A 13,018-nucleotide genomic window follows, 5' to 3' on the forward strand; every position below is an offset into this window, starting at 1 on the left:
GTCTGGATGTACCACACTTTACTTACCCATTCACCTTCTGAGGGATGTCTTGTTTACTTCCAATTCTTGGCAGTTATGAATACAGCTGCTGCAAACATCCCTGTGCAGGTTTTTGTATGGACATGAGCTTTCAGCTCCTCTGGGTAAATGCAAAAGAACACGATTGCTGGATCATGTTGTAAGAAACAGCCAAATTGTCTTCCAAAGTGGTTGTACAATTTTGCATTCCAACCAACAATGAATATGAGTTCCTTTCACTCCACATTCCCATCAGCATTAGATGTTGTTTGTTTTCTGAATTTTGACCACTCTAATAAATGTGTTATTGTATATCTTTATTTGAATTTGCATTTCCCTGGTACTGTATGGTATGGAGCATCTAGTCATATGCTTATTGCCACCTGCTTTTATTTTTTTGGTGAAGTATCTGTTCAGATTGTTTTCCCATTGTTTAATCATTTGTTTATTTTCCTATTATTTAATTTTAAGGGTTCTTTGCATATTTATGACAACAGATTTTTATCTGATGTTTCTCTTTTTTCCAGTCTGTGCCTTGTCTTCTCATTCACTTGACATTGTGTTTTGCAGCAGAATTTTTCAATTTGTAAATTATATCCTTCATGCATCATGCTTTTGGTCAATTTCTTTTTTTTTTTAATTCCAAGATTTATTTTATTAAAAGTTAAAAATACAGTGTCTGGAATAAGAAAAGAAATAGAATCACCATACCTGTTCCAATTAAATCACCTCTGTGTTACTGAACTTGGTTCTTTTCTTTTTATTATTTATTTTAACTGGAAGCTAATTACTGGTCAACTTTCAAATAACTATACTGCTTCCTAGGTAGTCTAAGTATTTTATAACAACAAACTATTTCTAATTCCTCCTTTTCATCCCTTATTTCATTTGCTGTCATTCATTTCACTTATATACAAGCATATATGTTATAGAAGTTTTCTTTTTACCTTCATTTATTTTTTCTCTGAATTTCTGATTTATTTTCCTTCTCTCTAAAGAACTTCTTCTCACATTGCATGTAATTTGTCGCCAGGTTTACTGGCAACAGATTCCCTCAATTTGTGTTTAAGAGTATATCACTCCTTCTGGGTTCCCAGGTGACTGAGAGGTAAAGAATCCGCCTGCCAATGCAGGAGATGTGGGTTTGATTCCTGGAGGAGAAAATGGCAACTGGCTCCAGTAATCTTGCCTGGGAAATCCCATGGACAGAGGAGTCTGGTGGGCTACAGTCCATGGGGTCACAAAGAGTCAGACAGGACTGAGAGCAAGCGTGCACCCCCTCCCCGCCGCCCACACACTAGGGTAGAAAATTCTATGTTGGTGGGTTTTTTCTCTCAACACTTAATGCTTCACTCCACCCTCTTCTTGCTTCCAGAGTATCTAGGTGAAATTAGAAGTAATTCTTATCTTTATTCCTTTATAGATAAGATTTCTCACCCCTCTGGGTTATTTTAGGAATTTTACTTGTCTTTGATTTTCTGTAGCTTTACAATGATATGCCTAAATGTAGGGTTTTTGTCTGCTTGCTTTTGGAGTTTCTTCCTTCCTTTCTTTCTTTTTTGCCATTTATCCTGTCTGGTATTCTCTGAGCTTCTGGGATCTGTGATTCAGTGTGTGACATTAATGTAGGGGAATCCTCAGTGATTTTTGTTTCAAATATTTCTTCTGTCCCGTTCTCTCTTTCTCCTCCTTCCAGTGTTTCCATTACGCATATGCTATATATTTCATCGTTGCCCCCACAGTCCTTGGATACATTCTGTTCTGTTTATTTTAGTATTTGTTCTCTTTGCTTTTCAATTTTGGCGGTTTCTACTGACATGTCCTCAGACTCAGAGATTCTTTCCTCAGTCATGTCCAGTCTACTAATAAGCCCATTATAAAGCATTCTTCATTCCATCATAGCGTTTTCGTTTTTGGCAGTTTTATTTTTGTTGTTGTTCTTTCTTGGGATTTCCATCTCCCCACTTAACGTTGTCCATGTCTTCTTGCATGCTGTCTGCTGTATCCATTCCAGCCATTACCTATCAATCAGTTGTCTCAAATTCCTGATCTGGTAATGCCAACCTCCCTCCCACGTCCAACTCTGATGTTTGCTCTTTCTCTTCAGATTGTGGGGGTTTTTTTCTTCTAAATAGTAGGCATTGTTTTTTTTCTGGATAGTTGGACACAATACTAGGTAAGAGGAACTGCTGTAAGTAGGTCTTCAGTAACATGGTGATGAAGTGGGGGGGAGGGGAAGTATTCTATAGTTCTATGATTAGATTTCAGTCTTTTAGTGAACCTGTGCCTCCAAGCTGTGAACTTCTCAAGTGTTTTTCCATTGTTCTTCCCTCTGCCTTAGAGGGAACAGGATTGCTAAATTGGGTAGGAGTTAGATCTTTCCTTTCTCCCAGATGAGTTGTATTCTGATAATTCCTCAGCAAGTTAAGCTCTGACTAACCAGTTTCCCTTGAGGGGAGGCCTTGTTAAAAAGAACAGAGTTCTCTGGCATTTTTCAGAAGTTTTTCTTTTTTTCCCCCCTTCCCTATGCCAGTAGCATGAGGGAATTTTTCTCCAATATTTACTGTGAGAAGCTGGTGGAGCTCCTGGAGGTAAACCCACAAAAGTATAGGGGGGCCCAAAGACTGGGTACCCTGCATTTTTAACTCTCAGAGTTGTCTTCATTAAGCCTCCACCAATTCAACAATTAGGCGGTGGATCCCACAGTAGTTTCTGCTGGTGAGTCTGGGAAGCCCTGACAACTTGTGGTTGCCTGTCTGTCTCTCCAGTCTTGAGGGCAGAATTTTGCCCTGTGTCTCCTTGCTACGCATGCAGGGAGAGCTGCTGATTTTTCAGTCTCATCAGCTTTTTACTTGTTGTTAGGATGAAGTGGCAACTTCTAAGCTCCTTACCTGCAGCACTGGAAACTTGAAGTACAGACAGGATTTTTTTCCACAGAGGAGACATACCTGCTGGCTACTTTGGATCTGCCTCTGCAGAGTTGCATTTCTCTACGCCATTCAGAAGTTTCCAGGACAAGACTCATTGTCCTGTGTACATGATAAGCAATACTACGATAGGCATGTCCAAAAGCTTGTGTTTGAGTTGGAGAAAGAAGAAATGTCTAAAGCAAAGGAGATGCATTTCCTAGAAGACAGGAGGAATGTTGGCTGAGTTATCAGATAACCACAGGGTGATAGCAACCCACTCCAGTACTCTTGCCTGGAAACTCCCATGGACGGAGGAGCCTGGTGGGCTGCAGTCCATGGGGTCGCTAAGAGTCGGACACGACTGAGCGACTTCCCTTTCACTTTCCACTTTCATGGGTTGGAGAAGGAAATGGCAACCCACTCCAGTGTTCTTGCCTTGAGAATCCCAGGGACAGAGGAGCCTGATGGGCTGCCGTCTATGGGTCGCACAGAGTCGGACACGACTGAAGCAACTTAGCAGCAGCAGCAACAGGGTGATAGCACATTGGGATGATCTCCTTTGCTTTCCATCTATGAGAAATTTACACCATTTACATATCAGTTATCTTAAATATGATTTACATAATTCCTGACCTTTTTGGGTGATTTGAAGAGAAGGAGTTTTTGCTTTATTTTTTATTTTATTTTAATTTTCTCAAAGAAATGATTACACTTGTATATCAGATTTCTCAAGAGAAAGAAACAATAGGATGGAGGCATGAATAGATAGATTCTGAGAAACTGATTATGAGAACTGGCTCATGCAGTTTTGAAGGCTGAAAAGTTCCACAATCTACCATGCAGGAAATAGAAGCAAATTCCCCCTTCCTCTGCCTTACAGACTCTCACTCTCAGAGAATTGGGTGAGGCCACCCACATTGGGGAGGGCCATCTACTTTACTGAGTCCACTGATTCAAATGCTTATCTCATCCAGAAACACGCTTTCAGACACCTATAACTGATTCACTTTGCTATACATCAGAAACTAACATGACATTTTAAAGCAACTATATTCCAATTTTTAAAAATTTTTTTAAAAAAGGAAATAAGTAATGTTTAACCTGGGCACCCTGTGGCCAGTCAAGTTTACACATAAAATTAACCATCACAACTTAGTTTTTAAAACTCAATTATCACAAGGCTTTTAATTTAAGAAAGGAAAAAAATATGCACCCCACCCCTCTATCCTGATTTCTGTTCCTAGGAAGCACCATTTTGAAATCTTTCAGCTATCATCTCTAGCATTTACCTACTCATTCTTCAGAAACATAACTCCATTGCTGTGTCTTGACTTGACACTTTCAGAGGCAGTGTGTTAGTTAGCCTCCTAGTAGTGGAAGCTCTAGCGCTCTCCCAACCCCCTCTCCTCTCCACACTGTTTGTGTGTGTGTCTGTGTGTGTGTGTGTGTGTTTGTGTGTGCACACTCAGTCATGTCTGACTCTTTGCAATCCCATGGACTGAAGCCTACCAGCTTCCTCTGTCCATGGGATTCTCTAGGCAAGAATATTGGAGCAGGTTGCCATTTCCTCCTCCAGGGGATCTTCCTGATCAAGGATTGAACTTGGGTCTCTTGCATTGGCAGGTGGAATCTTTACCACTACCACCACCTGGGAAACCCTTTACACTCTTCTTACATCCTTCCAATACAGTTGTTATACATTTTAAAATTAAATCATGAAAAAAACTGTTACCAGTTGAGGCATGTTGAATATTATGAATGTTTTTTATCATTTTTGCCCAGTTGTTTTCTTTCCTGCAGAAAACCATGCCCCTGGCTTTCTATGGAGCTCTCATGTATCACCACCAAACTGGAAAACTGCATCCCTCTCCTTATCATGATGCAATATATCAGGCGACCTCGCAGTTCCATTTTGCCCCTCTGGTGCTTTCCTCCCAGAGACCTCTGTCCTCTTTCTAGGCTGGCTGCACAGCCAGTGCTCAGGACTTCCGGTCACCATCACCCTGGGAATTCCCACTGCCTCTCTCCACTGTTGGATGCCCCGCTTCCTCTTTCTCAGGTTATTATATCACATTGGTGGGGCACATCCTCCAGGAACTTCCTGAAAAAGAAATAGAAGGGAAATTTGTTGAGACCTTGCCTACCTTAAAATATCATGTCTACCGTCAAGCTTGATGAATATTACAGATATGTAGAGAATTACAGACTGGGAGTCTTTTCCAGCAAAGTTTATAAAGGCATTGCTAGGCGCCAAATTAGCACAGTAGGTAGTGCTTCAGTCTCATAAAGGCATTGCTATTAATATTTTGCTTTTTGCTTGAAGCATTAAAAAAAATAGATCTTCAGGAAGTGAGGGAGTGGGCCACTGAGGGAAGCACCTACCACGTAATGAATACCCAGTGTAAAGAGCCCACGGGGCAAGAGGTGGGAACAGTAATGGCCTGTGGAGTCTGGGGCAGAACTTGTAAGAGGGAGAGAAGTTAGATGTGGAGTGCAAGAGGTACTCAGTGGCCAGATTATATCAGGCTTCGGAAGTTTTTATAAGGATTTGGCTTTTATCCTGAATAAGTTGGGGAGGCAATGAAGGGTTTTGAGCAGAGAAATGTCATGATCTGAATTATATGTGTAAAGCATATATACTCTACTGACTGCTCTGTAGAAAAAAAGACTGAGAGAGCCAAGGGCAGAGGCAGGGAGAACAGTTAGGGGGTGGTTGCAGGAAGTGAGCCAAGTGTGTTCCAGGTACTGGCGCTGAAAGCTTTGAACAGTGTTTAGCGTCTGATTATGAGTGTGGAGCTAATAGGAAATGCTAATGGCTGTAAATGGGATAAAGGAAGAGTGGAGTCAAATAGGACACCAGTGTTTTTACCTGAACAAATGAAAGGAAAGAGTTGCTGATGCAGAAATGGAGAAGTCTGTAGCAAAAAGAGGGGCTTAGTTTTGGATATCTCATTTGGAGATACCTACTGGACACCTGAATGGACATCTCAAGTGGGTAGCTGGATACAGGAGTCTGGAGTTAAGGGGAGAGGTCTAGATTAGATGTTTAAGCTTTGACGTCATCAGCAAATAAATAATGACAAAGTTGGTGATATCAGCCAAGGAGAGAGGGAATACAGAAAAGTGAAGAGGTCTAAGGACTGAGCTCTGGGGCATGTCAACATAGTCAAGATCAGAAGAAGAGTCCGCCAAGGAGACCAAGAAGGAGTGCTCAGAGAGGTAGAAAGAAAACCAGAAGAGAGTTTCAAGAAGAGGGTGATCCATTTCTAGTTGATTGACTAAGAAAAGACTGAGAATTAACTTTCGGAGTTAGCAAGGTGGAGATCATCAGTGACTTTGATTAGATCTGCCTGCAAGAGTTAAACCATTATTGCAGAGTGTTCAACAGGAAGTGGAAGAGCAGAAACAGAGATAACTCTTTACATTTTGTCCTAAAGAGGAGCAGAGACGTGATGTAAGGAAGAGGGCTTTAATTTTTCAATGAAAGGTGTTATAGCACATTTGTTGGCTGGTGAGGGTGATCCAGTAGAGGAAAAAAAACTAATGACACAGGAGAGAAAAGGGACCATTGCCGGAATGTGAGCCAAGTGGATGATATCTAGAGGAGTTTTTTTAGGTTTAGTACACTGGCTTCCCAGGTGGCACTAGTGGTAAAGAAATAACCTGACAACACGGGAGACTTAAGAGATTCGGGTTCAATTCCTGGGTTGGGACGATCCCCCGGGGAGGGCATGGCAACCCACTCCAGTAATCTTGCCTGGAAAATCCCATGGACAGAGGAGCCTAGGATGGGGTCCAACTGAGTCAAACACAACTGAAGCGACTTAGCACACACATTCTTTGTATTTTTTTCCTCTAAGCAGGTACAATGGAGGTTCACGTGCCCCGTGTGGATGGTTTTCCACACCTTAATGTGTTCTATTTTTTACTCCCAGTCATCTTGGCCAGTGTTTACCTAAATTCTCTTCAGCCGAGTAAGTCTCAATTATGCAAAATAACCCTTGGCAACCACAAACAAGGGGGATGCACACCTTGTTGAAGTAATACTTGTGTCAAGTACATCTTCAAAATTTAGCGTTGCCAATTAAAGATGGAGACTAGGCTGTGTGAAGAGTTATTAAAAGGTAAGAGAAAGTACAGAGATTATTTTAGCTCAGAGCCTGGACAGTCTACACACAGGTAGAATATGCCAAGAGATGCAAGTCAATGTGGTGGTGAGAATGAACAGGGGTACTTTGCAGATTTCAGATTTCTCAGAGAAATAGGAAGCAAGGTCACTACCTTTGTTTCTTTCATTTGTTTTTTGTTCATGCCGCACAGCATGTGGGATCATAGTTCCCCAACCAGGTATGGAACCCACAGTGGAAGGATGGAGTCTTAACGAACAGACCCCAGGGAAGTCCCCTGGTCATCACTTTGAAAAGAGCGTGGAAGAGGGGAGTATATAGAAGATGCAACCAGTCCTTTAGGAGGATGGGGCAAGAAATAAAGTAGGAGAGTGGACTTTAAATAAAGTAGGAGAGTGGACTTTAAATAAATAGACTAGGAAAATATGATGGGATTTTGACTAGTACCAAAGGCTCATGGGAGGTGAGTGGTGATGAATTTAAAATGGGACCACCTAGCATGGATACAACAGGTTTTCCTCCACCTGTGTTAAGTAGCATGCATGTGAGACCATATAAGGTAGAAAGTTGATTCAAACCAGCATTAGGCTCTTGTCAAGAAAATACAATTAAAGGACAGAAGAGCAAGAGAGTTGAACGTGTATGCAAAGGACTGTTGATAATGACAGAGTGTGCAGTCTAAGTTAAGTAAGCACCAGAGGGGGACGAGGGAAGATGAAAAAGTGGTCAGGTAAGATTTATTGATTTTCGGTCCTAAAGGACTTGAAGTATTTTAGGAGTCAGGATGGGAATGGGAGTGAATTGGAAAAACAGGAAAGCTTGCAGTTGAATATCAAGTTAATATCAATGTGGTTATTTGGTATTGATCAAGCCTAGGATGTGAGTAGTGAGAAGCTCCCTGAAAAAAATGGTGGGAATTAATTAAACAAATAATTGAAGGAAAAGAGGTCAAGGAGCTGAGAGGTCAGGATTCTGGAATAAATATCTACTATGAGTTGCCAGAATATCCATGAGGGCATAGATATTGGAAAATGACTGTAAGCCGGGAGGTGATCTTCTCCCATCCATTGTATTTGTACTCATGAGCCTATTAACCTGGAGATTCATATCCTTCAGCTCTGAGACAGTGTCTTGAACCATTTTTTTTTCCCGTAATTTCTTTCCTCTGTTTACTACACTTCCTCTTTCCTGAAAGCCTATTGTTAATGACAGGTCCCCTGATCTGATGCTCTAACTCACTTGGCCGTCCATTTTTCCATCTTTTTTCATCTCTTGGTTCAGTTTCTTAAGACTGATCTTCTAGCCCTTTCATTGATTCTATTATTCCTACTATTCATCCTACTTTTATTTTCCAGCAGCTATTTCTTACTCTAAAAATTTTCCTTTTGAGATGTTAATTTTTCATTTACCATCATACTCTTATTTCATGGATGCAATATTTTATATTCCTAAGGTCATTAGTAAATTTGTTTTAAATGTTATCTATTTTTGAACGTGTATGTAAAGGACTATTTGTCTTTGTTTGCCCCAAGTTATCTTTGTCCATTTGTTTTAATCTCCATATTTTATTAGACTTTCCACACACGTCTGGTGATATTTGACTGTCCGTTCATATCAAAGAGTGAGGCACTGTCATAGTTGGGCTATTATAACAGAATACCAGAGAGGAGGTGGCTTAAGCAACAAAGATGTATTTCTCTGGGAAGTTTAAGATCAAGGTGCTGGCAGATTCAGCTTCTGGTGAGGACCCACTTCCTGGTTTGTAGACTGCCCTCTTCACACGCATCCTCACGTAGTGGAGGGGGAGGGGAGCTCTCTGGGGTTTTTTCAGTCTTACTCCCATCTTCTATCAAACGGGGTATCATTCATTCTGAACACTCTCTGGTTTCATTTTCCCAGAAATGTATCCTCTTGTTGCCAGCTGGCCAGTGATACTTTTGTCCCCTTCTTGCACAGGAGAAGAGAGGAGTTTAAGCCTCTAACTACAGTTTTCTTTTTTTTCAGTCCCACCCTGAACTCCTTCACACAGAGGTAACAACTATTTCCAATTTCTAAGTCTTTCCAGGGTCCTCTCATAGGGATCTATTTGCTTTTTTGATGGTTTCCACAGCAAGGCAGACTCTCTTGCTGTTCGGTTACCTTGTTACCACTCATCATTCTGCCTTCTGTCTTCCAACATTTTGTTGTTAGGTCTTATCTGCTGTTGTCTCTTCTGTTCTCTTGATCCTTCCAGGTTTTCTAAAAAAATTTCTATTCCTTGTCAGTCATTGTATAGAGACTTTCAGGTGGAGGCATGGTAAATGCACACGTTCCATCCACCATGTTTAACAGGGACTTCCTCCTGGTTTTCTCAGATGGATTACATAACAGACAGTCTTTACAGATTGCATAAAAGACAGTCTTTACGTCCTGTCCCAACTCCCCTTTGGAGCTGACTTGTAATTGCAGTGAACATTGTCTAACAATACTGACAAGTTCTCAACAAAAGCACCTGCATCATTCTGCCTCTATAATCAAGGATTTTCTGTGGTTTCATAAAAAACTTGCTCAGCCCTTACATAAGGTATCTTAGAATTTCTGGGCATTTGACACCTCTCACCCAATGAAGAATGGAATCAGTGGGTTACTAGCTAACTTTCCCATACCTTGGTGGAATTATTATAAGACATTCTTCATGGTGTCTCAGAACTCCCCAGTGGAATTGAGCCCAAGTTGCCTATTCATATTTATTAATTCAATTCAATCCAATTTGATTAGATTTTCTCCTTTTCCTCTCTCATCTTCCATACTCTCTCATGCTTCCTGAAATCCTTTCTAAAATAAATTCCTTGTACCCAAGGCCTTGTCTCAAAGTCGGCTTTTGGAGGAACCCAAACTAAGGGAATAGGTAGTGGAAGTGGCCCTGGAAAGTATATTCTCAATGATGTGGAGGTAACAGAAACCCCACTGATGGTGGTAAGTTGGGTGATGATAAACCCTGGCACTTCATAGAATCATAATTACCCAAACTTGCACCTGTGGTATACTGGAATGAGATCAGTGTAAAAGGAGATGCTTTGATCGTGCAATAGTGCTATGCCTGAAAGTAATGGGCATTGTGGTAATCCTAGGAATTGAAGAGGTGTCTGGCTTTTGTTCACTGGCCAAAAGCATTGAGGAAAGAGAATGATGCAAGTACATCATCCAATGATCAGTTCACAGCGTGAGACTGAAGCAACAGTACAAAGCCTCCTGGGAGGGTTCCCAGGACACTCAGTGCATCTGCATTTGCTAAAGGGGTGATTGAAGACACCAGGGCCTGACAAGGGCGAGATGACCAGGACTCGCTGCTCAGAGATGAAGGTCTGGTCCTCCTACCAGCAAGCAGCTTAGATCGGTGGAAGTACTGACTGAGAGAAAGAAATCCAGGACAGGTGGCAGAAGGGAGAGATGGTGGGTGTGGATTATGGCCTTGGACCAGCCACAGCAGGGAAGAGTACGGCTTCTCTAACTCTGCTACTTTCAGTCTTTGGAGGGTTCCAAGATCAACCCTTAACCAATAAAGTTCATGAAGATAACTGCTCCAACCTCCCTACCCTCCAGTGAATTAGTTCTGGGATGTGTTCTACCCGATTTCTCTGGGCCCCCCAGTGGTGCTGAACCCCAGCTGTCCAAAGGGGTAGTCTGCTCATTAATGCACATGTTCAACTTTCCTCTTTCTCTTTTGTCCTTTGCCCAGTCCATCCTCGAGCTTTCTGTGATGACCAGCTAAACAACCCAGAGTCCAATGCTTCTCACAGAATCTGCTTTTGGGGGAACCCAGACAAAGATAGCGAGCTCTCACTGTAAGTTTGCCTACCTATATTTATTTGTTATTTGCTATGAAAAAAATTTTGCTGAGAAAGTAATACCATTTTAGTTGATAGGCCTGCCTAAGTAATACTTATTTGTAGTAATAGTAAAAGAACAGCTTCTAAAGTATGTTATTTTCACTAGTTTATAAAGAATGAGGAAACTGAACATTGAAAAAATATGCAGGAATACATACTTATACCATAAGAAGAAGAATATTTGAATAACTATGAAAAGAGTTGGCAGGGCTGTCAACTATCAAGGGATTATTTTGAAATTGGTATCATTGGCCAACTACAATGATTAATGAAATCAACATTTTCATGATGCAGGAGAAATAAACATCATAATTCAAATTTAATAGGCATTTTTTCTTTGAAAGTTGTTTAAGCTATTAGGTTATAAGGGCCCATTTATCTTTCATTACAGAAGAGTTTTCATATACATGCATATACACACACACACACATCTTCATACTTTACATATTTTCAAAGAGTAGCTCTACAGACTCAGACATTTTAACTTTGGTATGGCATGCAGTATTTCTTCTAGAAGGTAACTTACATAGAAACCCCATGTTTGGAGTGAGTGTATGCTGAAAGTGAAACTTAGTCAATCAGTCATGTCCGATTATTTGCAACCCCACGGATTGTAGCCTGCCGGGCTCCTCTGTCCTTGGGATTCTCCAGGCAAGAATACTGGAGTGGGTAGCCATTCCCTTCTCCAGGACTGAACCCAGGTCTTCCACATTGCAGGCAGATTCTTCACCATCTGAGCCACCAGGGAAGCCCAAGTGTATGGTAGCTCTTCCTTCATCTCCTGCGCTTAGTATAAAACACTCCAGAAGTGATATTGCTAAGCCAAATTTAGAAGAATGTCCACATTAACAGAGAGGAAGAAAATGTCAGTGTTGTCTTGAAAGCCAGAGTGGTCAAGAGTCACAAATAAACAATCTCTGCTCATTTTAAACTATACAAATATTTGTTGAATAAATCCCCATTTCATTTGTCTTCACTTGTGATGAAATGTGAATTTCTGAAACCAAATGATATCCAGACTTGTTCTTCACACAGGCATATTGAACACCCAAACATCATCCTTGGTATGTTGCTCACAGCCGGGCTTCCCTGAAACTTAATTGTTTTTGTCTACCTAATATTGTTTATTGCTTCTTCTGATGAGAACTTCCCCATTTTTTGGAAAGAATTGTTGTTTCTGCATGTCAGCCATGTGGGAAATTCTAACTGCAGGGTCCTGATTTTCTGTTCTTAAGATATTAGGTTATAAGGGCCCATTTATCTTTCATTTTACAGGAGAGTTTTCATATACATGGATACACACACATACACATCTTCATCCTTTACATTTTTTCAAAGAGTAGCTCTACAGACTCAGACATTTTAGCTTTGGTGTGGCATGCAGTATTTCCTCTAGAAGGTAGCTTACATAGAAACCCCATGTTGGGAGCTAGTGTTCTGATTTTCTTCATAGTGACAGGAATGTTGTTAATCTTCATGTATTATACACTGTCTTTGGTGATAGCTCTAAGAGGCTATGGAGGTGAAACCAATTAGAGGTCTTCTCCCGGGTTTTCCAAGCAGAGACAAAGGTGGAGGGAAGCCCTTCCTTTCCTAGTGATGATGCCTGAAAGAACCGTGGAACTCTACCACGTGGAGAAAGTCTGAGTCAGTAAGAATGAAATCAAGTCGGAGTTGTTGTTGTTCAGTTGCTCAGTTGTATCTGACTCTTTACAACCCGATGGGCTGCAGCATGTCAGGCTTCCCTGTCCTTCACTATCTCCCAGAGCTTGCTCAACTCATGTCCATTGAGTCAATGATGCCATCCATCCATCTCACCCTCTGTCATCCCCTTCTTCTCATGCCCTCAATCTTTCCCAGCATCAGGGTCTGAAAGTTGCAGAGACAGGTGAAATAAAGCCTCAAGTCCTTGGTTTCAGTGCTTGAGGTCCCCACTGCCATCTTCTGGCCTCCACTGCCTTTGGGGGCTTAACCATCCCCACTTTCCCTCTATTCTGGAAGCTCCCCTAATAAATATCTTTCCCATTATTCCTCTTTTGTTCTGAAGGTAAATCAAGTGAGGTGTCTGGTGTTTACAACCAATAACTCGGATGAA

The sequence above is a fragment of the Bos grunniens genome, chromosome 17 (assembly GCF_055505025.1).
Source record: "Bos grunniens cultivar Pamir isolate PY7600 chromosome 17, Bosgru_T2T1.0, whole genome shotgun sequence".
NCBI lineage: Eukaryota > Metazoa > Chordata > Mammalia > Artiodactyla > Bovidae > Bos > Bos grunniens.